Below are 27,578 nucleotides of genomic sequence, written 5' to 3' on the forward strand. Positions count from 1 at the left end.
CACATTTAAGTATTGCCAGCCCCTGCCTGGCCTTGTCCCCACACAGCAGTGAGAGGTTGCTCCTCCTGCTCGTGTTCAGGACTGGCTGGTCTGGTGGGTTAAGATGTGCATTGCCCCTTTCAGGCACACTCTGGAACTGCCCCTTTCTCTGCAAAACACACAAGCAGCAGTGGCTCCATAAGGAATCTTTGATTCCTTTGCATCTCCTCAGAGCAAGAGGACAGAGGGAGTTTATGGACTTGGCTCTGCAGAGCACAAGGTCATGCACAGGAGTTGCTGATTTAATGTTCATTTAGTGTTAATCCTGCAGCTCATTAGAGACTACACAACAGTTGCTCCACATTTTCCAAAGTCAGATATATTTACAAATGCACACACACAAAAAAATACTAGAAGTATTGTATCTAGTGCAAAACACTAAAGGAGGTTATGAAAGGAATCATTAGCGTCCCTGTGGTGCTGAAGCATTTCTTAGCATCTACTATTTTAAGCATTACAAAGGGTCAAGAGAAGAGCTCAGGATCAGCTGTATGCTTAGAATTTTTTTGGCAGGATGGAGATGACTGAACACTTCAGCTAAGAAAGGAAGATGGGAGGGTCAACATGAAAAATTGGAAATGACATTTCTGGGCAGCCTTAATGAGACACATGCAGGCATGGGTCAATTCTCTTGATGACACATCAAGCTCAGAATCACATGAATTCAAACCCCTCTGTATATTGTTGTGAGTGTGGAGCTTTAGATGAAGTTTAATTCCAGTTTATCAACTTTTGGAGCATTACAGAATAAGGCAACTGTTCATGTTCTTCTGTAAACCTGGAATGGACTAAACAAATGACTTAGTACATCATGTTAGTGTTTCCATGTATATACGATATGAATATGTCAATGTGTGTTTTTATGTGTACATGCACCTACAGCCAAGGTTTTGTAATCATCTCTCTGCAATATCTGCAAGAGCTATTCAATAACATCATTTCCTTAGATCAGCTCTGCCTTTCACTAACATGTTTGGACATTTTATATGACACGGTACAACAATAACATGTAAAAACAATCTGAGAGCATAAAAATCCAAAGGTCTTTATAAATTAGCAGGAGAAGAAGAGATAAGCTTTGGTCAATTTACTTACACCTTATTTCACATTTTGAAGAAAATAGGCAAAAGACAGTGAGAACAGAAATGTAAACTGTTGGAGGCTGCAATTGTAGTCAATACTTACAAAATCCTCTCATTATAGTGCCAAGTAAAATGTTATAGGCTGCTATGGTTTTTGCCATCAGTGGATTTTATAGGCCCTCTTAATGCTGTGCAAACCTTTCACAATTAATCAGAAATTATCAGCCTGTTAGGAAGTTGCACAACACTGCAGACTTTGACAGTTGACTCATTTTGTAGACAAATATGTTGTCAGCCATTAGGTGTAGCTCCTAGAGAGATTTTCTTGGAGATGACCACAAATCAGTACTTGGAACAGTGAAATTCACCCCGTTGTTGACGGAGATTTAAAACCAGACAAACTCTAGCAGTGATCAAAAGGTGCCTCTGCTCTTTGAAAGGCAAAGTTTAGTGCTCCATAAATTCAAACAGCGTCACTCATATGATCTTTGGGATCAATATTACAATAAGCAATTGTCAGTTCTGCCACTGCTGCATTGAGTAATTAAAAGTCATTAGTTTTAAGGGGTTCCACTGGCAATGTAGGGTCGATGTGCATTGATATGTTTTCTCTAATCAATAGTGTGGGCAATAGTCAATCTTCTTGGCTGATAAGCACATCTGCAAGTTAAACTCAGATTATTTACTATTAGTTCTAGTGTATACGACATCACCTTTTACAGAAAGTGGGTCCATATCTGAAGGAGGAAAATGATAAAAGCATTAGAAAGAGAGGCAGGTTCACTTGACATATTTGTTATTTCTTTTGCTAAGGATAAATTTTGCAGGTCAGTCTGCATCTTCCCTTGCAGACTTCAAGCAATAGAACAATTACTAGAAAGAGTAGCTCTTGTGTAATTCAGAAAGAAAATAACAGCAAATGAAAAAATCAGCAGGAAACTCCATGTGGGGAAAAATGCCTTGTGTTGTTGATTCAGTGAAGTGTTTCCTTCATGCTCTTACAGAGACCTGGTTATTCTGGGACCAGTGTTTCCCAAAGTGGCTGAAACCCCCCTGCAGCCCATCTGTGCAACCCCAGAGCAGCTCTGCCAGGGGCAGAAGAGCCAGGCTCTGCTGTGGCCATCCGCAGGGCTCTGGGGGCACAAAGCCCAGCCAGCCTGCCCAGCTGAGCTGCAGCTTGTGGGGCTCTTGGTGATTTCCCCCACTCCTCAGTCACATTGGAAATACCTCCAGTTGTTCTTGGCAGTTCAATGCGTCCCTTGGCTGCAGCTGTAAGTCTCTGTTTTGCCTCTGATTCCTCCTCTGACCAGCCTGCCTGGGCTTTGCCACCTGTTTTTGATCCCTCCTGTAAATCCTGTTTGTTGTGCCTGCACCCAGGCTTCCCAACCCTTCCCTTGGCTTCCCAGCATGCTTTCTACTCACCCTTTGGCTCCCTAGTTTTGGGTTTCTTGGCCCAAAATGTGATAATTTCTGTTTAAAACCTTGGCTGGGGCAAACACTTTTCTTTTGGTTTTCTCTGGGTTTGGGCAGAGGGAGGTCTCCCTGTCTGTCTGCACATGATCCCAAACCCAGCCTGAGCCTGGCTCTCACCTACAGGTCCTGACTGCCAGTCGATCCCACATATTCAGTAAGGTCAGTGGGTTTATGTGTGGGTACATAAAAAAGGGATGTGTCTGCCTGGAGCTCATTTTGAGTTTGTCGTGATGTGAGTGTGTTGGTGAGCTGGACACATAGCATGGTCCATCCATGGCTATGCCTGTGCTCTTATCTTGCATGGTGACAAATAAAACATGGTGGATAAAACATGGTTTATGTGTTCCTAACACTGCCAATCCTGCTGCACTCACAAACACACATATCTCTTGTTGGTCAGGGTCAGCTGTGGTTTAATCAGTCAGTAAGCACTTAAGGGAAAATATTTCCATGTTCCTTTAAAATGAGAAATGATTTTTCATATTGATTTGTATTCTGAGACTTAATATAACATCCTATAACAATAAAATATCTAGGATTCCTTCCCTGTTGCACACATAGGCCCATATTTTCAGTAGGACAACCTTCATTTGAAGGTTGGACTTGATGATCTTGGAGGTCTTTTCCAGCTTTAATGATTCTATATGGTAACATGGGCAAGGAAAGCAAGCGAAGAAGCAGGGAATGAGGTGATCTCAAACAGCATCACCCCCACATCCTGGAGTGAGGAAGATTTATCACCCAGCAGAGTGAGTGTCTCCTACATCACTTGGTCACTATTTCAAATGATTTGTGGGAGTTATGCCGGTGTTACCCACAGGTGGCTGTTTGTATCCATCTACCTGAGCTCGACTGGAAGAGCAGAAGGAGCTGGGAAGGTCCTCTGGTGTGGTGGCAGTACAGATTGTCCTTGGCTGCCACCAGATGACAGAGACCTCCCAGGAGGGTGTTCTGGTCTCTACACATGATCAAGGACAGGGTAGATTTGTTCAATGTGAATTCATCTTGGCCACATCTTTATGGCAGCAAACCCTCCCACTGGTTTTATGCTCTGAGGAGCTGCATTTCCTACAGACCTTAAGATGATGTTTATGGAAATGTGTGGTTTTGGTGCTGAAGGTCTTGATCCTTACGAGTCCCTTCCAATCTGAGATATTCCATGACTCTGTGATTTCTGGCACAGGATGGCAGCTGTAGGGGACTGCAGCAGGGCTGTGTTCCATGCTCATGGAGCAGGAGGGCAGCAGCAGTCAGAGGAGGTGACCTGCCATGTTTGACACCAGATATATGAGAATAACCAATGACTGCGTCTAAAATGAGTCATCCATAAACAGAAGTTTGAGGTGGTAAATTCTAGAGGTATAAGCGAGAGGAAAATCATGTTCCCTGTAGACACAAATTAAGATATTTTACTCTGGCTCTGATTCACTGTTGTTGTTTTTGTTTTTTGCTCGAGCAAGAGACTGTTCTGAATCAGACTTTAATTTGCAAATGTGTTTCCAATTCCCCTGGTGAACGTAACAGAGTGTGTATAAATAGATTCTTACTATGAAGCAGAATGCCAACATGTAACCCAAATCCTTGCATTTAGGCTTTACATCTCATTTTTAACTGTTCACTTTCCCAAGATGTATTTTTTCTTAATGGAATAACTTCACAGTCATGCCCAATAATTCTGATATTAAAAAAATTGAAAGAACTTCTCGTGTATACTGAGTACAGTGCTTCTAAGGAATGATGTTTGGATTTGGTTGAAAACAGTTACTCAGAGCTAAAAAATCCAGCAAGTAAAGAAAAATGTAGTACTTTGAAATGTAATTAGATTACATTCAAGTAAAATGCCGGTGCTATGTTGTATTACCAAGTTTACCAGATTTACCAGCATGAACTGGAATTGCAGAGACAACTTCAGAGGTGGGTAGAGCAGCAATTTAAAGCTCTGGTGGATTAAGTGCAGTGGTTTCAAAACCTGTCACTCCCACTGTCCCACTCCTGCCTCCCCAGGTACCCACGTCCCACCCGTGGTGGTTTAAGTACCCCCCTGAGCAATAAACTGTGCCAGCTCTGGCATAAGTACATCCCACTGGGCTGACATTAACCTCTGGCAGAAGGATGAGGCAGAGACCTAGAAACACTGTTCATTTAAATTGCCATTCCTAAATCCACTAGAGCTTGACTCACAGAGATCTTTTATCTTCCTCTGCCCTTAGGAAGGCATCCAAGCACACGTAGGATGAGGACCTGAGCATATGGATGCTTAGACCTGTGCAGGTCAGACTGAGATTGAACAGATATGATAAAATATGTCAAGAGACAAGGGTTTTGTGGATGAAATGTGCAGTAGCTTCCAGAATCCAATGATCCTGATGGACTCTTTTCAACAGATTGCAGTGTTTTCTAAATCTAATCTTGTGAATACATTTTTTTTATTCACTATAAAATGCCCCAGAAAGAAAATACAAAGTTTTGTGCAAAGCCACCTGCATATATTTGAAAGGAAGGGCATAATTACCCATACTTATTCATACCATAAGAAGTAGTTAATGCTTCTTCAAGGCAAATATTTGAGCTTATCAGTCTATGAAAATATTTTTTTTTTTTCAGGATAAACTGGGTGCATAAATATCTTACTGTGAAAAAAGAAAAATTCTTGCCAGAGACTGGTGAAACTGTGAATTGTATGTGTTCAGAGTAACACTTCTGTGAAATAACAGATAAGGAACCTTGAAAAACTCAGAGTCGAGAATAAATAAAAAAATCGATGGCTTAATCTGAAAACCATTTTTGTGTGTTGTTAGAATTAGACCAGATTTTTCTGTGTTTGGCTTTACAGTACTACCAGCCTTCACACTTTTATAGTGAGTGACGAATATTTGTGGAAGCTCTTCCTTTACTTAAAAATCTTAGCTTTTATTTCAGAAAACAGATCTATAGCTGCATAAAAAAGCTTTTAAATATGATCAGTGTTTATACAAAAAACTTGTAGAACCACACAATAAAACTAGACCAGCCATATCTTTTTGGTAGTGCACTAGTTCATTTAAAAAACTTACTATTAAATGAACAAGACCAAGATACCATCAGTTATTCCCGTGGATTATGCCCAGGTGCTGTAGCCAAATCGTGTTTAATATCTGGAGAAGTTGAGTGTGAATTGGGAATCTGAATGTAGCCTGTGATTTGTAGTCAAGGTGAAGAAGAGTGGAGATGTTAAGGCACACAGGAAGCCAACCAGGTGAGCATGAGATCAAAGTCCACCTGAGGATGAGGCAATAGAAATTCCTGTGAGATACCCAAGAAATGTGAATCACAAGAGCAGAATGAGGGCAAGGCCAAAGAGAGACACCCACAACATTTCAGAGTTCATCACATGATTCTGAGGGGTTTGGTTTGTGATTCTTTGTGGGTGATTTGTGATCATGTCAGTGCTGTACTTATGAGAAAAGTTACATTGTCCTCCAAGTAAATATATGTGTAAATTTTCTTAGGGGATTACACTAAGCACTACACAATAGTTTATTTCAACAACAGCTAGAACAGCTCCCCATACAGAAACTATTCTCTTATAATAATGGCCCTTTATTGTATTTGCCTTAGACTGGTTTGGAAAGAGCCAGAAATTTCTTTTGTCTAAATATTTTTGTCACTGCTTGTTTTCTGTGTGGTATAACATGTCTGGAAGATTAATGTTTATCTTCTGAATGTCCATTATCAATTTTAAATCTGAATGGCACATGCACAATTTGTCCCTGCCTATGGTAGCAGATTGTCAAGCAGAATTATAAAGTATTGCACTGTCTTCCATGGTAAAAGCTATTCTACTGTTTGGGTGGAATTATTTGATTAGTTCAGGAAACTAATAGTTCATAAATAATTGAAGTCTATACTCAACCCTTCAATTGGATAAGGTTCAACATCATGAGAGATTGTATATGCTTCAGTTTTGTTGCTGAGGGCTTGAAAATATACTGTGTAGATATCAAAGAGCTGTCAAGCAAGATTTCTAACAGGTTGAGTGCATTGAGAAAAGAGTTAGTTAAAGTCTAAGCATGAGTGATAGTGTTTGCATAGTAAAGCAGAGATTATGGCACTGCTGGACTGGAAGGAGATGACTGATGTGATACTGAGCTAATAAAGCTTATGAAGCTTGAGAAAATGTACAACACAAATTATTTTTCTCTCTTGAAAATGACATTTGAAATCTACTCAGAGGAACGGAATTGGTTCCCACATGAAGCCCTGCAGGGGAAAAACACATGCCAAAGGCAGACTGGAGGGAAGCCTAGCTGTTTGCAAATATGTTACTGCTCCTGAGCTGGGCTTTCAGCACACACACTGGAGCTATGTGGATGGGAGGCTGCCCAGGGACCTTCTTGTTGTGTCTTGAGGGCATCCATTTGGCATTTCTCATCTGGACTGTGGGGAGAGGTTCCTTGTCACTCCAACACGGGTGTGCCTTGGTTAGAAAATTCTGGGTGATTAAGAGAGAGACTCCTAATGAAGATGTGTGAAACTTGGGTTCCTTATATTCTTGGAAAGGTGGCATGCAAAACCATGAGATGGGATGTAGGCTATGTCCCACATATATTTATAATCCAGACATTGTTAGCAAGACTAGAGAAAATATTATGTGCAAAGCATTTATGTCACTGAGTTGCCAGTGATATGTGGGCTTCTATAAAGAAACCACCCAGATGGTGTCATTAGAGAAAAGTTTTGGAATGCCTGGTGTATTAAGGCCCATCTGGTGTCCTCAAAAGTGCTGATTCCTTGAGATGCTTCATCCTTCAGATAAATAGTGGGTAAGCCATGCCTTTGAACCTTATAGTCTGAAGAGAGAGAAGAGAGAACTTTTTCCTCCTGAATTTTGGTTTTGAAAAGTGTATTTTAAGTCAAGAATTCTTCTTTGGAAGACCACAATATATAAGAGTCATAATATCAGACAATTTTAGCTGGGTGCAGATGTTCTTGGCGTGTTGCTAATCTCAGAGCCTTAATTTTATCATGGAGCTGAAGAGTCAGTGTAGGAACTTCTCAGTAATCTGTATCAGAAAATTTATTTCAGATAGACTTGTAAATACTCAGTAGGGGTCCAGTTTTAGATAGCTTTAAAACCTGACCTTTAAAAGATGCTATTCCAGACACCTTCAGTAACTGTGCCTCTGGAAAACTTTATTCCTGCACCTGTACAATTCTGCAGCTTTTGATCACCTAATTTATTTTGGTGGGATTTGAAGTCTACTACCATTTGTTTGTGTGGGTTTCTGGTTGTCTGATTTCTGTGTTTTCTTGGTAAATCCTGCAATAATAAATTGCTTTTCATTGCCTCTGAGAGTGTTGCCATGTTCTCACCACCTGCCTTTGAGGAACAATTGCTCCATAACCATTCTGAAAACAAAGATGTTGTCAGGATACAAGTATTAAGGAGGATTTATATTTTTTTTCGCCTTTGACATTTGTTTTATCTTTGTGTTCTTCTTGGGTAATTTGAAAAATCTCTTTGCAATACATTTTAGGATTAATTATATTTTTTCTTACAATTTTGTCAATTCTTAATTAAAAATGCTAGATAGTGATAATAAATAACAAGGAAAATCAATATGAAGTTGAACTATTTTAAGCTCATTAGTACACATTCAATTAGGTATTCTATATTATGGATAAAGAACAAAAATATTTATTCAGACTAAAGGCACTTCAGTGAAAGAAAGATTTAGTTTTTAATATCTCCAAAGAAATATGCACCATTTTCACATTTATTTCCATTATGCCAAATGTAGGTAATCCAATCTCTTCTGGAGCTAGAACAAACCATTCCTACTGCCCCTTATTCACTCCCTGATAAAGCAGCAGACAATCAAGTCTTTCCTCCACAGCACATTTAGTGTGCCAAAAATATTGCCTACTTGCAAACACAAGTGTCTTCAGAAGGATTATTTCTGAAGGAAAAATGAAATACTTGTGCCTATTAAAACACATTAATGGAAACTGCAAGCGGTGGAAGAAGACTTAATTTTGTTTTCAAGTTTTGGCCTGGGGCCTCCTTTCTATAATTGTTCTCCTGGATTTTACATGTAGAAACAGGAATGCAGCAAGGATTTATCCTCACCCTGAGTTTCTTCATCCTGTTTTAGGTGTGAAGGTAAGACCACCAGCACAGTGCCAGAGCCTTTGTGTGGTGTGGGAAGGCCAAAATAGGAGATAAAGGGTGTTAAATATCCCATATCTGGTGCCTGGAGCATTGAGTGGGATTTGTACAAGACTTTAAGGCTGTATTAGAGGAAGGGGAGCAGCTGCAGAGACAAAGCTGGTGCCTGCAGCATGGCCGAGACCTCCCTTGGGAGAAGGCATCATCCTCTTACCTACAGCCTGCCCTCGCTGAGATCTCTTCCTTCTCCTACCCTGGCAAAGAGATGCAGTATGGGGCACTCAAAGAGAATGGTGAAAACCAGCGTGGGGAAAGCAAGACCTTTTGTTCCCCCAAATGTTGTCATTGAAACCTTATTTAAGCAGACAAACTCTATCCTGAATGTGTATCAGAAAAAAATGCAAGTTAGGTAATGCTTTGGAAAGCTTGTCAGGAATTTTGTTTCAGAGCTCTCTGTGAGTAACTCAGTGGGATCAGATGCTGTATCTCCATGTGATAACATACTGCCAGTGTCCAGAGAGGTATTTTTGCCCAGAACTAAGCTGTCAGGAAGTCTGAAGGAGAATACCCTTCCAAATGGATTTTGTTATTAGTTCATACAGATCTGCACAAAAAATGAACACTGTGTCTCTGTTCTGAGGGCCTGGATCGGGAATTTTTTACAAGAATCAAGTACCTGATTAATAAATGAAAAATACACAAATCCTCAAAATCCTCATTTGCAAAAGGTGTTGACACAGTTTACAATTAACAATTAGCTTTTTCAGGAACAATAGCAGCAATAGGAAAAGTAGTTGCCCTCTCCATGTACATTAACATGAAATATTCTAAATACTGTAAGTGAGCAGGAGGCTCTATTCTGCTCAACAAATAGAGAATGGATACCTTGATATATAGAGGAATGGACAAGTATCTCAAAAGGTGGCTTCTGATCACCCATAAATGCTTTATAACCTGCATGATGCAAGGACTATCAGTATGGACCTTAATAGCTGCACTGGGAAGTGTGCACATGCACTGCCAAACCCATCTGTGTGCTGCTCCCTGATAGGAAAGATGAATGTCAATGGTTTACCCTCTGCACAATCTGATCTGGGCAGGGCTTCAGCTGGAACTGCCAGCCAGGAGCAAGCTGCTCACACCAGTCTGCGGCACTGGAGCCTTTTTTTACCATGCAAATAATTACTGTAAATTAATAGAACTATTACCATGTGAGAAATCACTTTGAACCCAAGCTATGGCATTTTACAAAGGCTAGATTTGAATAGCATGCATAATCAGTTTGGCTGATTAATTAGTTAATATAGATATAAAGGAAGAATGTGATGGATCTGCTTTCCAGTGATACTAAGACCCTTTTAGATCAGTTTTTTGGCAGGAAATTATTGCTCAGAGTTGTTAGAAACCACTCTAAGCTCTGTGTTTTCATACAGCTGCCATTCTTCAGCATGTTAAGTAAATACTGTAAAAATATCTGCAAATACTGATTCAGGTTCAGGTCCGTGTTTTGTGTTGTCTTCTATGAGTACAACTGAAGTGTAAAATCAAGATGCCCATGGAAAGCTCTTGCACATTCAAGTGTTTGTGGAGATGGGGTTGTAAATTTTCACAAATAATGATGGAGAAAGATCTGTAATCGTGAGCTTGAAGGTGTGCCAAGGTTTCTGTCTTCTTACAAATTTGTCTGGGTGGATTTTAAGGGTATTCTTTCAAAAACCATATGAAAATTTTGTCTTTAAGTTTGCTTTCTGTGAATATAGTATTTGCATTTGGAAATAGACTCTAAAGCTGAGCCAAGTGTATTACAGAGCTCTCCATGGCTTTGTGGTATAATAACATCTTGGTTGTTATAATGGTCAGAGTTAATGAGGGACTTAAAAAAAAGTTGAAGGCATTAATAAATAACACTTAGATTTATCAGCCTTTGGTTATTTCCAATTCTGAAATAAATGAGTTGCATAGAGTGAGATAAATGCTGATTTATTTTTGGAATTATAATGTGTTACAATTCAAGATCAGATTAGGGTCAATTTACACTAAGTCTGCTTTGAAACTATTATATAAGCTAGCCAGAGTAGGTCACTATGTCCTGCTCTGCATACAAAAAGCTCCCAGACTCAGTGTCTATAAATAAAGATCGAGCTAAACCAGACAAGCAGCTTGAGTCTAATATTGGGAAGATCATTTTGTGCTACCTTCTGTAAATAATTACACTGGAGTCCAAGAGAGAAGGGAGAGCACACTATCATCTGGTGTGTACCACGCACAGAACTAGATTATGTTTTGGCATTAATATCAGCATTAATAAATAACCATTCCTAGCTCTTAGTAAACTCCAAGACTAAAATATGAACCAGAAGAGTGGATGATGTTCAGTTTTTATTTATCCATCCACTTACCTATCATATTTTGTGTTGCAGTGTCAGAAGACAAAATAGCATGGCAGGGTTTACTTGTGAGATGCTGTTGCCCTAGTTACCAGCCTCATATCAGGGTTAAGGTTGACAGTGTGGGCTCATTCCTTAATCTCAGCTCAGGTTGCTCACAAGGGAAGAGGCTTTAATGTTAACTGAGCCTGTCTTTGGCTTGGGGAGTTAGGCCTTTAACAATGCACCGGGGAGTATTTCTTCTTTGTGGCTGTCACAGCCTGTCTGGGGAATGGGAAAGGGAATCATGGCGTGGGGGAGGGCAGACCTCGCTGCTCTGAGGCTTATTAAATGATGGAGGAGGGGATTATCGGTGGGAGCAGGGCTGTGGGCTCAGGCAGCCGTCGGAGGAGCCCTTTGTGCTGCAGAGGACAGCACAGCAGCTTGGCAGAGGACAGGTTTTCTCTACAATCCCCTTCCAGGCAGCTCGGATAGGATTGCTCTGTGGTGGGTGCCTACGGCCCTGGAGGGTTGTGCTGCAGTTGGAGTAACAGAAGGAGGTGCAGAGTTTGGCTTGGGGTGGCAGGTGTATGCAAATATACCCTGCCTCCTTTGCAGTGATGAAGGAAAGGATCAATTAATGAGCTGGTCCCACTGCCAGCTCTGCCAGTCAGGAATGGCTCTGGCTAAAATTGTCATCCTGGGTAGTCACCTGCTCTGCTGGAATTAACTCTGGAATTACCTCTCAGCTCTCAAGCTAGCTCCGTTTTCTGTGTACAGTTCTCTGCAAGACACAGAAAGGATTCTTTGCCACCCAAAGTCTTGGATAATCCAAGACACTGAAGTGTGTTTTTGCGACTGAGCATCTGGTCCTGATCTGCCATGAGGTGTTCTTCATCCATGTTTTGGGGCCTGGTCTGGGTGACTTTCTCAGTGACCATGTATCACTCTGATTTGATCAGCTCTGTCCCAAAATACACTGAAAAATGCTGTATTGTTGAAAACCTGGCAAGGAGGAGCTGGCATCCCAACACAAACACTCTTCTCCTATGGCAGCCTAGTGACTGAACCATGGTCAGGCTGCTGGAGCTTGTTTGGGTACCTCCTTTGCCTGTGGAAGTTGGGATTTGTGTCTCACTTTCCCTAATTATTAAAGTTCTTAAACCATACCATGTTGGAGGGGACAGTATTAGGATTTAATCGAGAAAGGGAAAAAAATGCTAAATTTTAGAGGCAAATGGTCTTACCCAGGAAAGACATAAGAATGGTTAGAAAGCATTATTTCCCTGCTGGGCTGGGCTGCCAGGTCTTTCCTATGGTACAAGAGAGCCTTTGTATTCTCATCTGTGAAGTCCTTAGTGTTCATGGAACAATAACCTCAATCTATAGCTAAACATATGGGAGACACCGGCCTTTAGGTGGGGTTTGCACACCTTAAAGGATCCACAATGATTTCCTCAGCTCATGAAAGTGCCTTATAATTTTTTCTTGAGCCATTAATTTTCTTTACCCACCGTTACTTGTTTTCAGTCATCCGTTATGAGGGGGACAGTCTGGGATATTTGTGTGCTATCATGACAGGTATTTCATACTTCTCACTGTTCTGTAAAGATAATGCCATGAACAAATCACTTGAAGATAAGACCCTCCGTGCTCAATATCGGTTAGCCAGAAAACTATACATCATCAGAACAGTTGCTTTTTATAGTATCTTTTCCATATGCTGGTTCTAACCGTGGAGTTGAAGCTGTGTGTGTAAGGAGACAAACCCCCAGCTGAAATATTTCTGCTCTGTGTTTGCCTTTCCTCTTCTCTCTTCCTTAGCATATTATTTGAGTTTACACATCAAGGTAAGGTTTCCTCTAGCTGCCAGTCAGGCAAACTTAACCTGGAATCTGATAATTAACTTGTGTTCTGCTTCATGAATCAGCAGCTGCCATGATCAGTGTTGGGGTGAGAACGGGAGTTGTTGCTGCTGCTTTTGCAAATGATGCTTGAGGCCAGACTGGTGCAGAGTGGGTGTTACACAGCTGTATTTGCTCCAGCTGCCCTGGCCCCGCTTTGGCAGTCTCCTTTTGTAGATTAAGGACCTGATCTGCAGGGGATATAAATCATCATAGCTCTGTTGAGTTCAATAGAAGACCTTTTTGTTTCTTTCCCATATGTTCGTAGGAGAGTTTGCACCCTTTATCCTTCTGTTTCTCTTCTTTCTTTGCAAGAAACTAAAAGTGGGAGGTCCCTTCTGTGCCAGGGTTGTGAGCTGAAGGGGGGGTCAGCATGCAGAAACCCTGGATGTTGCCACTGGTGCATACAAACCACAGTAGATACACATCAGCTCTGTTGTGCAGTTAATTACTTGTGTGCAGTCACAGCGGCTGGACACGGAACAGCACATACATTTCTTAAGATGTACTCTAAAAATCAATACTTAATGCCTGTCTGGCAAAGAGAGAGCAGCAGCAGGTCCAGGTTGGCAGAGCTGAAGGAACTGAGCAGCCACAGTGGATATGGAGATGAGAGTTGGTTCTTAGGAGCAGACGGGATGCATTTGGTCCAGTCTGATTTACTTTGCATACTCCTAAATGCACTTTCCAGCCTTTTCCTATCGAGATGATTTATAATTGTTGCAGATGGTGTCTGGGTTAATCCCTGATGAGAACTCTCTTAGGCTTCTGACAAATTTGAATCTGCAGCTATGTATCACATCAGGACTGTTGAGGCATCTCTCTCTAATATGCTACAGAAATACAAACCACAGTGACCATGGATGGACAAAACAGAATACATTTAAACACGTTACCATTTATTAATATCAAAGAATGAAATGTTTCCTATTTTGGTTATTAAAAGAAAACATGATTATTGACTGGTACTATCTTGCCACCAGTTTTCTTACCTAATTGGTGTTAATAGACCATCAGTTAATGGGGTAGACAACAGAAAGGGATACTACAGAGCCAGGAGTTGTCAAAATGCAATGCATAAAATGAGGCAAGTGGTAACAGAAGTAGCCCCTCCCTAAGACCACAACAAAACTTGGCCACTGACTGACTTAAGCAGAGTACCTCTATTTTGGTGCAGCGCAAATTCTTATCAGGATAGCACACTGTTTACTGCAGAAAAGATCTTGGTTTTCCTCCAAAAGTAGGTGGTCAGAACCCACCAGCTGTAAATATTCTCCCTGGACTCTCTTAAGCAGCAGGAATCAAACAGATGAAATTCTGCCTGCTTCAAGCTTTAATGAATGTCTGAGCAACATTAAGCCAGTAATTGACTTGTACTGTAGGTCACTGAAGAAGAGAAATCTGCAGTTCATGTTTCTGAACTGTGTCTTGCTGGAAGCCTGCACCAAGCCAGGATGCTCAGTGGAGGCTGTGCTATAGCAGAGCAGCCACAAAAAACAAACAGTTTCATTCATTTTAATATGACTACATTGCTGCGGACACACAAACAACATCTGGCAAATGGTGCCCGAGCAGTTACATGGATGACAGCCCATTTAGTATTCTGTACCTAATAAAACATTGAGGGAATATCTGTATTTTCAGTATTTTTCCTAGTGGGGCTCATCCTAAGTTTAATCTACGGTCTTGTTAATAGATGTAAAAATGGTGGTTTGGATTTTCTGTTACAAAAGGTGTCAGTTCCTGACTTGATGTACTGTGGGTGCTTCTTCCAACCCTAACAACAACAGAATTGTTTGTGGCTCATAGCAAGAAGCTTGTGGCTCCATTTAGGAGACATCAGTGACACCAGTTATTTGGCCAGTATGTCAATCCCACTGAAGTCCATGGCCTCAGAGCTTTGTCAAGATAATTTCACCTCTCTTTTGCCTTGGGATTCTATTTCTTTCATTGCTTCCTTTCCACAGTCCTTATGCTCCTGTTGCCACTTTCTGTTCTGTCTTCTATCTGGGCAAGAGAAATAGTGGACATTAGGAAATTGTTCCTACGTGTTACTTGTGCAGTGCTGCACTTAAAGCTCAAATTAGACCTCTGAGACCTTGGCTTCAGGGAATTGTTATTAAAAGGGACCTTTCTTCCTGCAGTGGGAACAGGCCTTGTACTTGAGGAGAATGTATGGTTTACATTCAAATGCATGTTAAAGTCCAACCTCTGTTTTAATTGTAGTAATTCTGAGAAACATCTCTAAGGAATTCTGGTTTCCTACAGATCCTCAAGGAGCAGAAGTTCTGTCTCTATTCAGAAACACTCTCCTCTCCTTTGTGCTGTAGTAAATTCAATGTGGTAGTGGAAGATGGGTTTAGAGAGGAGCATCTGTGATGGGATTCTGGCTCATCAAATGCTTAAAACTCTTGCAATATTTGGGTATTGTCTGCATAAGCAAAGAGTTTTTGAAAGATCCACATCTGTAACACACCTGTTGTTGCCAAGCTGGCTAAATCTCTTTCCTAGGGACTTTGTACTGGCATTTCAGCAGACAGTTTGTCCCTATTTCAGTCATTTCATTTTCTGCCTCATGCTTGAGGAGACGAGATTCCGTCATTTCAGTTCACCTTCTTTTCTGATTTCTAAAAATGAGTTTCCCAAACCAATTGTCCCTGGATGCAGAGGATTGTGATGCTGCTTCCGTATTATCCTGGCCATCTGTCTCTTCTCTGTGACACTTTTCCAGGCAGGAAGATGCTCTTTTTGCATATCCAGGGAGCAGAGGAATCCTGACACAAGAAGGAACCACGTGGTTTGTGCCTGATGGACACATTTCCTGGTCAGAGCTGAAGGCTCATGGCACTAGGTCTGATTCCTTCAGACCCATGCTCACATGACAATGTCTAAGTGATTTTGCAAGCGTGGTAATTACATACACAAGCAAAAAATTAGACTTGTATTCCTGACCATATATCAACCTGTTAATGCCCAACTTACAAATATTAAATATTTGCAACTGACTGCTTCCAAGTAACTACAGATCAAGAACTATCTGTAGGAGCTATTTGGTAAATCATTTAAAATAATGAATGCTGCTAAGATGATCATGATCTACTTGCCAATGACACTTGCAGACAAGTGTAATTGCAATGAATTATTCAGCCAATTCTATTCAAAATTATATATTTTTCTCAGAACTATAATTAATGATCCATAACAGTAAGTATGAGACACACTAACAAAGGTCTATTCTGTGCTACTTATGAAAGATTAAAATGAAAAGCAGTTAGTTTGGAAACCACAGACCTTGTTTCAGAATTGTTGTCTGCTCTGTTTATTGACAGTGACTTTTGCTGCTTGTTTACTGCAATTTACTTAGTTACAGCATAAGTTACACATGATTATCTTCTAAATATGATGCTAAGCTGACATCTGTCAAGTTTAAAAGTCATAATGGGTGCTATTAGTCATTGAGATGATCCAAAGGCATAAGGATTGGTATGACAACAAACCTGCATAGTCTTTTTTAAAGCTGCAACAGTTTATGAAGAGAATTTTGGGTGGGTTCTACCTGCTCAGAAGTGAGATGATTTTAGTGCCTAAAAGGCTGGCAGAAACAGAAGTCAGGCAGAAGTGCACAGCTGGTGGTCATGGAAACAGTTTTCAGAATAATATCAATTAACCAAGCAAAATACATTGTTTTTGTCCTTCTTTGTTTGCTGCAAAGGAGCAGGAAGTTTAAACTCTCTGCTATTTGTGTCAGAAACCTCATTTCTAATGGGCTTATAAAGTGGTTTCAAGCCACATCAAGCTGCTATTGCCTTGCAAGTCCTCATCTCTAATGCTAATTAATATTCCTCTAACTTCCTTTTCATTTTTCAAAGAGTTCAAAATAAAATTTCTTGGATGTCTCAGATGCTTTTTACATTTTAATTTTAGGAAAAAGCAGATGCTTAAAAGCCCTGTTTTCAAGCCATTAAGGCTTGAGGCAAATCCTAATGAAGTCAGAGACCAAATAATTGTGTGAGTTTAATGGGTAGATGACTTGCCCTTGGTGGCTTGGACATCTGTGGGCGAGGAGGGAGTCACAGCAGCTACATTTGAAGCACAGTGTCTGTCCACAGTTCTTGGAATTGTGGTCAACCACCCTCCCCACACCTGGCTTTGACCAGATGGTAATAACCAGATAGATGGTGACCACGTGGATGGCTTCACTTTCAGGGAACCTTCTGCAGATTCAGAAGGTTGGACATTGTTTCAGAAGATAACCCTGGTCAAAGACAGTGATTTTTCCTGCTGGAATGAGCTGTGTGCTAGAGTTGCATTCTTAATGGATATTAATGGCTTTAGTTTTGAAGTCCATGATAAAGGAATTTGTTGAAAAGGATTTAGTTGATGTAGTGACAATTACCTGTTCTATACTTAGAGTGTATTCTGTGTGGAGATATTTTATCTTCATTTTCCATTTTCTCATACTCTGCTATATGGCTAAACCTGGAAATAGCCAAAGCCAGACACTCTAAAATAGCCAGAAAAGAATATCTGAACTAAATGCACCAAAGTTCTGTAGCCAGAAAAAAAATTAATGTAATAATAATGAGAGTGATCAGTCAAGCTAAAAAGGTAGAAATGGACAACCCATGAAACAGTTGAGGAAACCATAAACATATGAAGGGAAATACATCCAGACTGGATGGTGTAGAAAGAGAAGTTGTGAACATTTACTTTAGAACAGTGACTGCAGGTTTAATAAATCAGTTACATGGGTGGAAATATGGCCAACACTGGAGTGTGTATTTTTCTTTGTGGAGTTATAAGAACTCCCCCACTCCATCTTCAAAGCATTGTTAAATCAGTAATTTGTAGTCTAGAACTAAGAATAATGGCTTTTAAAAGATTTTAACTCAATTTATCCATCATAAGGTCTTTGATTATTTCACTGAATGTGTAAAACATCATACAGAAATAATTTAGAACAATTACTTCCAGTGACAGGCCAATGTGTGTTATCCTAGGCAGACAGTGACTATGTGAAGATAATTATAATTATCTTAATTATAATTATATTAATATATATCCTACTGAGATAATTTGTGCCACTGTAAAGGGCAGTGTGTACAGTTTTGTAACAGGAGTGGTAACCCAAACACACCTGTAATGATGATGTAGAACAGTTTTAACACATCCAGCTGGGCTAAACTGAAGGTGTACAGTTAGGAATTACAAGGAATGGTTTTGCCCATAAAATTGCAAGTTCAAAATTTGGTCAAGTTTTCAAAACCTCAGACAAAAATGCTAAAACAGATTCAAAAACTTGGGCTTTAAGGTCATGTAGACGCTTTTGAAAACTAATTGTGGCTCATATTACAGGTGTCTTCTGAACAGTAGAGCACTGATGTGGCATCAGTGAGGGCAATTCAGAAACATCTGCAATGTTTATTTAACCAAGTTAAAATTTCTAGTGCTGCTAAATAATGAAATATTAAAAGATAAATCTTGGTGTACATTTCAAGGAACCAAGGGTAGGACTAAGAGTCTAGTGAGGTGGAGGTAACGTGGTGCAAGAGTTAGGTCTGGAAATCTGTGATACAGGAGTGCCAAGGAGATAAGGCTCAAGCACAGCGTGTAATCTGTAGATGATCACATCTACAGTATGTACTGCTCATGTTTAGTCATTCTGCACTGAACAATAACCTGCATTGTTGAGATTTTCTGCAGTAACTTACACTGGGACGTGTTTTTGAACTCATAGTTTATACTGTGAGTAAACTGGTTTTATACCGTAGTCATGGGAACTCTCAGTCTTCAAGCACTTTGTGTAATGAATAATATATTACAAGAATATGCACAAAGATTTCTTGTGTGCTGTAATATTAACAATTTCCCACATGTGGGATTCATATTTATCCCTCTGTATATTGAAGGATAGCCTAAGTAGATGATATCTATTGTGCAGCAAACACACATAGTCTGATGTAGTATTTGTTAAAATTATTTCCAGAGCATGAGGAATACAAGCCATAAAAAAACCCTCCTAATCTCCTAACATTAATGAAATAAAGTAGTGTTATTCATTACCCACCGGGAGAATTTATAAGCAAACTCCACATTTAATTCCATAAAGGCAGCACATGGAAATCTGCACCCAGAGGCTGACAGGGGTTTGTGCCAAGCTTGGCCATGTTGTGCCTTGTACTCTGTTTTTGAGAGCCCAGTGCAAGAAGTTTTGAACTGCAGACGGCCCCAAAATATCCTATAGACAGGACTCCAGCAGCTGCAGTCTCTGCTTCTTGGGCACATGTTCAAATCCCAGCTTGCCAAAGTATTAATTTCTGATCAAGATAATGTAGTGCACAGCCCTTGAGTTTAATATGCAGAAATAATTGTTTCTGCAGCAGACAACAGAGTCCCCAGCTCACTGACTGAGTGGGTGTGCAAGGGGGCAAGGTGTGTCTGACGTGTGGTTCCGTGCTGAGGGAGGGATGAGCTCTGGGTTAACTTCAAATCCAGCCCCTGGTGGTGTTGAGTGAGGGGCAGTGTCTGTTCCTGGAGCTGTGCTCAGGGATGGAGCTGGTGTGGTAACCAAGGCAGGCACACTGTGAGAGACCCCTGCAAAACACCTGACAGTCAGCTGGTGCTGTGGGTGCAGGAATGTGAAATGAGTCTTCCCAGTTCTTGAGAGGATCCATCCACCTCTCACTTCTCAACACACTCAGCCCCTCTCCAATTTGTCACCCGTACTGGGGCCGTGTGGGGAAGGGCTGCCTTTGCAGAGTTTTACCTGGGCACAGTGAACCAACCCACACCTTTTTGAACAATATAATTCTGAGAAGCCAGAACACAAAAGCATAACTGGTGAAAGAGTCTTTTGCAAAGTGTTATGTTGGGCTTTTCCTCATACAATTTTAGAGTCAGTTTTTATGTCTTTTATGTTACTTGAAGCATGCCCCTCCATGCTTCAGGTAACAGCACATAAACATTAATTTCTTTCTCTGAATTTAAGATGACCGCAAAGGGTCCTGGACTTTTTAAAAAAATCTTTTGGAAGTTTATTGTTGGATAGGATACAGCTCATGAATGACTAACAGATTATGTTGATGTCTGTTGATAATAACTTTTGTAGATCTGTAAATCACTATGACTTTTATAATGCCTCCTACCTCTGTTGTAAATTTGTTCCTGTAGATACTTTACCCTGTCTGCATTTTCAAAAGCTGGCCTTGCTTCCAGTGCTGTCATAAAGGAATATAATCCATGCAGTGTGTGCGAGTGCATGTGTGTTTGCATTATCCCTACTCTAAAATATCCCACAGATAAAGATTCCCATTAACTTACACTTGTCTGTGCCTCATACTGACATTATTCAAATACATCATAAAGCTGGGCTGCAGAAAAAGCCACACAAACCTGACCCTACTTGTTTTACAGCAGCTTCCATGCATGCAGGATGTCCATGTAGATGCTGTTGGTGAAAGACTCTGCAGGAATGTTTTTGGTTTTTTTGTTTTGATTGGGTCATTTATATGGGACAGAAGCTATAAGTAATCAAAATCTATATGAAACTCTATTTCCACAGCTCATATTGGAGAAGAACTCTTGTGCTGTTGATGCACATGTTCACAGCTCTGTCACCACTAAGAAAGTCACACCACCAGTCTCACCTCATTCAAATTACACTAGTTGGGAATTTCCTGGTTTTAATGTGGCAGAGGGGAGCATTTTTCTTTTAAGGGTTTGGCGTTCTTTGAAGATTAACAATGCAATTACACCACAAAATAGATTTTCATATGGGGATGTCTGAAGAACAGGAACGGATTGCATTTGTAAGACATGTTTCCATGCACAGATCTGTTTCTGTGCATTACAAATGTTCTCCTGATGTCAGCAGTTGTGCATAGATGATATCACTGGCTTATGAAAAACAAGGTCTGTTTGGCACAGGTAGATAAATGCCCTTGCAAATATCGCAGTGCTGATCCAAAGAGGAGACTCTGAGCATGCAGCTGTACTCCCTTGCTTAAACAGCTCTTTACCAGGAGAGCAACGTCAGGCATTTTCTGTACTGTTAAGAAATCTTGCCATGGGGAAATCAGTCATGGTTCAGATGAGACCAATTACTTCATAGCAGAGATTAATCCTGAGTGCACAAATGGTGGGGAATGGAGGGTGGGATGATGCTTTCTGCTTAGAGTGCAACTGATTGTCAGGGATAGAGGAAGGAATGGCAGATTTGTGGTTTTATTGCAGGGTTTGGGTTGCTGCAATGTGCTGTTTGGGAGTCAAAAGAAGGGAAGGAACCTTGAAGGCTTTTGGGATGCTGTGTATGTCATAGTGGGTGGCAAGAGAGCTCATTTAGAGAGCAGCAGCATTTTCCTGCTGATTCCCTGATCTGAAGGACACGGAGCACAGTGAAGGCTGTTCAGCTGCCTGCCATCTAATGGCCAGAGCAGAGAGCAAACCAAGCTGGCTTCAGCTGGGCTCTCCCTGTCGCTGGGGATTCCTGAGCTATATACACGGAAAATTCAAAGGAAATGCAAGAGTTTGCTCACAGGTTTTACGTGAGTTATACTGGGGCTTTTGTTACCATCAAAAAACGGTGCGATGCCACAGTAGAAAACTGCTGAAAACTAAGAAAGAAATCCCACCTTTGCCTGCAATATTGTTTATAAGCGTTGTATATCTGACACAAATATCAGTCTGTATATGAATGAAAATGCATAATCTGAGAACTTTTTAATTTTCCTTTGCTTCCTTATTGAGCAATAAGTCTGTTTTTTTCTTCTTTTCTCAGGTTCTCCCTTCCACTGACACTCTCCCCCCCATTCTTTTATTATAATGAGCGATATATATAAGATCTCTCACTGCTGGGGAGGGTTAACACATGGATGCCTCTTCCTCCCGGGCAGACCACGGTGGCACCTGCAATAACTGACACCAGCTCCCCAGCACCGAGAAAGTGCTTGAGGTAAATCTCTGCTGGAATAACAAAGAAGAGATGGGGAGATGTTCCACTTTAATATCCGCTCCATCTTTCTTATCTATATTAGAAATGCCTGTCAATAAGGGTGTCTGAGTAGAGCTGAAATTATGAAGCACCTTCTAGATTCCTTTATCTCCTGGAGAAACATTAATACTTATAAGTATTCAAGGATGCTGGGTGAAGGAAAGGCCGTAATTTGTCTGAGCTGGTGTGTTTGTTTAGGAAATATGCCTTTTAATTTCTTTTTATATTATTTGAAATGCCTTCCTCTGCTCTAAGAAAACATCCACTTCTGTTGTTATTTGTGAAACAGGAGCTGAAGATTGCAAGCTTACTCAAAAAAACCCTGTTTTGAATATGCCAACGTTAATTTAAGCAGTTGCCAAATTTTCATGTAAAAGTATTTTTTGTAGTGTGCAGATTTAATATTTGTATGTCCATTATTCCCTGTGCTTATCTGATTGACAGGCACTGAATAAATATTGTCTTTGAGTCGATCTACAGAAGTCAAAAAAGACACTGTAGAATGGAACTCTCTCTAAATATGGATCTTTTTTCTCTACCTTTCTCTGGAAATTCCTGGAAACTACTTCCACACACAAGGGTCTCATGAATTTTGGGGGGGTTTGATACTTTCAATCTAAATACCACAAATCACAGCAATTTCTAACATGGAATCTGGCGGAAGTAATGATGTGTTTGAATAAATTCCTCTCCCATTGTAGCTCTGCTTGTTTTGAATGCAAATGGTGCAAGTAAACACTACCTCCTTCAGCAGGAAATGGTGATCAGTGGAACATTTAAAAATAAATTTCTGAGTAATAAAACTGTGACAATAGGAAAAATTTCATGCCTTATCTTACAGAACATCATCAGGGGAGGGAGAATGGGTGAAAAGCTTGACTAGAAGTTGCTGAAAACAAGATCTGATGTCTTTAAAATGTGCTTTCTGATGTTCTAACCCAAAGTAGAAGGTGAAATGTGCTGAGACATTGTGTGTGTGAGGTACACAAAAACCTGGTAAAACATCCCCATTTTGCAAAAAGAAATCTATCTATTAGCTGCCTAGAGCTGACTTCACCGAGGATGTAATCTATGAAATTTCACAAATAACTGATATATCAGTAGTGCTTAGTATTTTCAGCAGTCCAGTGGCTTCACAACTGTCCTTTTTTAAAACCCACAATCTTTTTCATATCCTATCTGTGAAACGAACCTACAGCTAAGCAGGAATTTCTTGTATTAGTGCATCAGCATGGGCACCTCTGCGGCAAATTAAGGAAACTCCTACTGCAGGTAGGCAAGGGAGAGTTACAGAGCTCTTACTAATGGATTGCAGTCAGGTAAATAAGTAGAAATTGTCTGTAGTTGCTCTGTTTTGCTCAAAGAAAGGACTAAAACTGCTTGAAAAAACACACTCATATTGTGTAGGTACCAAATTTTCCTGATTATAACTTCTCCTGTTCTGTGGTTTGCTGAACCATGAGACTTTCTTTTATTTCTGAAATTCTTCCAGAGTGGAACACACAAGGGGACAGTAAATCATGTATGAATGCAGAACAATTTTATTTAGTAGAAAGAAGAGAACTGGACCTATAGACTGTCAGCCCCTAAGGCCAAGGATGGGTTTATCATGTGAGATGGGCTAAGGCAAGCATATTGGGAATGCTCCTGGAATGCCACACTGGGAAAGTCCCCTTAGAATAGTCTACAGTTAACAAAAATCTAGAATTATAAAGATTGTGGATTAATAGGTCTCTGTTTTTAAACTGGATTATTGTTTACCTATAAACTCACTTTAACAAACTAAAATAAAACAACAAAATTTTGGTTAACCAGCAGCAATTTCCCCTTTTCCATCTAGCTCCATTCTTTCACTTGCTTAGAGACAAAAACATTTCCAGTTTCTTCTCCAAGTCCTGACACATGTGTTGTCAATCCTGAAGTTGGCCAATATTGAGCTGAGGACTTAGACCTACCTGAGGGATTTTTTGTGGAGAAAAATAAATGGGCGCTCTCACTCATAAATCACTCATTGGCATATTAGAAGGAAACTCACAGCTTTTCTCACCTGAAAGTAAAAATTCCTTACAGAAATGGTACAGCTCTGTTACTAATTTATGTGTCTTATGATTATTTATTATCTCTATTTGACTTTACTGCTCTGGGGTTCAGCCTGAACCAGACAGATACTTCAAGTCACTCATAGCTCAGAAATCCTCATTAGGGGTGGCCATGAGGTTTCCAGCTGATTTTAGCAGAAGAATATGTTTAAGTACTTCAGCAGGAAGAGTTGCACGGTAGGAACTGTGATTTAATGTGGAAGAAGCAGACACAGCTCTTGGGGCCAGAATCTGAGGTAGCCTTGGGCAAAATTAGCAACAGGTTTGACAAACAGATGGATTTGTCCAACAAATACATGCTCCCCTTGGGACAAGGGGCAAGGGGAGGAAGGAATAATTTACTGGATCCTAGAGTTTTCCTTCTGTGTTTGAAAAGTCACTTTCCATAGTTTCAGTGGTGCTAATGGATGCATCCCTTGCCCTTCTTTGCAGTCATCTTCGTTGACTGACTTGTGGAGTTCATATACATGTATATAAATACCAAGGAAAGTTGAACCTTTGCTTCTCTTTCTTTGATATCTGAGATGTTTCAGTACAATATTCTTCCCTTTATTCCTATAGTGCTTTGAAAATGTAAGGTTCCATTGAATGCTAATTTTATTTTTTTTAAAATTATGAATTACATTACAGTAAACTTTCTTAGCCTGGACCTCTGTTTACCTACTTTGCTGCTTGCAATCATGGCCTTTGAAGAATCCTTTGTAACCCTATTGCCAGCTGGTAACTCCTCCTGACTGCCCATCTTCCCCAAGTGCTCCAGTGCAATTGTTGTTTTGCACAGGATCTTTTAAAACAAGGCAATGGAAGGATGTCAGGATTTCTTCCTGAACCAGCTGCATCAAGGTGATGTGTCTTTCCTGCATTATTTTAATTGCTTTAGATAGAAGCAATTTCACTGAATTCAATGGTGCAGATGATTGCAGGGCAACGAGAAGGGTGCTCAGGTCAAAGGCAGGCATACAATTTTGGAAAAGAAGTAGAATATTCTTTACCACAGCATCACCCAAAACAAGCTGGAGAGCTGAGAGCTGCAGCTGTCTGAAGCAGGACATGGGCAAGTACAGTCCACACACCCCTCTCGTTATTCATTCACTTTGGAGAATTTTGACTTTAATCAGTGTTGCTCTTAAAAATAGTGTATCCTGGTCAATGTGACTGTTGAAAACTCTTCAGAAATAAATTATGAGTGCTTTCTTTATTATTTAAGGATAATTTGCAGAGATGGTGAAAATTGCATATGTTTGGACAGGCTGATTTTCTGCTCGTTTGCATCCTGAAGGAGAATTAACCATTTTTTCTCTCAAATTGTCTGCAAAGCTCAAAGAATCATCTGATCTCCCTGTGGTCTTTACTTCCCTGCTAGTTGCTGCATTTTTTTTATGGGGGTCTGTTTCTAGTCCCACTGTTTTCCCAAAGATGAATGTCCAGAAATTCAGAGTTTCAAATCAGTGCCATGATCTGAAGACACAATGTATCTCTGCTGTTATGCTTAATTAACTTAGGACATTCTAGGCTTTCTCTCTGAGCATCAGTCTTCCTTTCTCCCATGGATACTGTGAAGTCCTGCAGTGAACCTTGTTGTTATGACCTAATTTTCCTCCAAACTGAGAGATTTAATTTGTTCAGGTGCCAAGCAAAAAGAACACAAATTTGGAATTCTCCTGGCTATTCAAATTTACCTTCCAGAGAATTAAAAAAAAAAAAAAAAAAAAAAATACGGGAATTATCTTGCTGTCTCTAGATTGTAACTTAAAAATGAAAACATAATTAAAAGGATGACGTGGGTCTATTCAGGAAAACTGACTTTTTCTGTGGGTCCACCCTAGAACTTGAGTCCTGCTGAGTTGAGATAGTGCAGCTGGGATTTATTGCTCTGCCTAGAGAAACCCTCAAGTTTTGAAAGTGCTGCTGCCACTGTTTATTTCACAAATTAATTGAATATATCTTGAAATTAATTCCTAACTGGATTTTCTGATGATTTTGATGTTTTATCAATCTGCCCTTTTTTAATTAATTATTATTCTTACATGAGGTATTTTCTTCAGAGAAACCAGAGATCCAACAAATCTCTCAGGAAGTTAACAGTAATCTGCTTTATATACAGATGTGCAACTCTAGATGCCTGTCATACATATAATACTGCTGTCTACAAAGCCTTGTGTCATCAGTAAACCTGAGGAACTTCTCACTGAAATTGTGTTGGCAAGTACAATTAATATATGACAAAGAACACAGACTGATGGATGATTCATTCATTGGTGGTAGGGGAACTTCATATTTAACATCTTAATTCTTCCTAGATGAACTGTGGACATCCTTAATGACTACAGTCCACTTGAATCGCTTTTGACTTAATATTTTAATACCACCTTTCTCACCATTACATTCTCTTCTAAGGATTCTGTCACAAGAATGCCCTTGCCAGACCTGACAAAATACAAGTGTAGAGACAAAATATAAATTCCTGCACATCTGCTGAAGTGACAAATAGCAGTTCATTATCTGACCAATGCTGTATCATTTGCACAGTTTGTGAATCACTCTTATTGTATTCCATTGTTACATTCAATCAAACGATGTACAAACTTAAGACCACAGATCAACATAAATTGTGAAAGTATATCTGTAAAAGACACCATTTTGTACTTCTTTATGCATGGTAAAAAGTGAATTAAATGATGACTGTATGTCTAAAATCTTCATGGAAAGCCAAGTGCAGTGAATGTGCATTAATTGAAATGTTTAAAAGTATTTAACTGTCAGAGGAGGAAAATACAATGAGAAAGAACAACTGCCTTGACTGAATCAGCTGTTGTCCCATGAAGGACCTTGCATTTCAAAAAATATGTTAAGGAAAATCCAAGATGTTTTATTTCTAAAGCTCTCCATGAACTTTCTGTTTTAGTTTATTTTGTGGACCCCAAATGCATGACAGTGACATTATTTATTCTTTGGCAGGTTGCCTTACTGGCATGTTCCAGCTCAACCCAGGCACTGCTGTTCAATGAACAACAGTCATTCCTGACATTCTCAACATTCCCTTGATAAAATATTCATCTATGAAAATAATCTCTTTCATGCTACTTTTTCCTCAACGTCCCCCCAGTTAATTGTTAGCTATTAAAGTCTCTGCTGGTTCATATAAATGACAGCTTAAATGACGTGGTGTAACACTTTAATGGGGTTCAAATAACTCACAAATTTATTTCCCTGTATTTTGTCTGGACAATTCCATTCCTTTTCAGGGGGTCACCTTTGTTCAGATCAATGTGCTGAGTAAGGGTTTCCACTGGGACTATTACAGACTTGACTATTGTTACTTCCATTTTCCACTGAAAGACCTAAATGAGAAGTTTACACGTGTTCAGCTTGCTTTTGCTAACAGAGAATAGGAACAAATTACCAGGGAATGAAATGGAGTATTTCAATTTCTGCTCCCTAGTGAAGATGTTGCCAAAATTGTATAATGCTGCAGTGC

This window comes from Pseudopodoces humilis, chromosome 14, assembly GCF_049639895.1.
Source record: "Pseudopodoces humilis isolate 2021_Gansu_Grassland_sample_001 chromosome 14, ASM4963989v1, whole genome shotgun sequence".
Taxonomy (NCBI): domain Eukaryota; kingdom Metazoa; phylum Chordata; class Aves; order Passeriformes; family Paridae; genus Pseudopodoces; species Pseudopodoces humilis.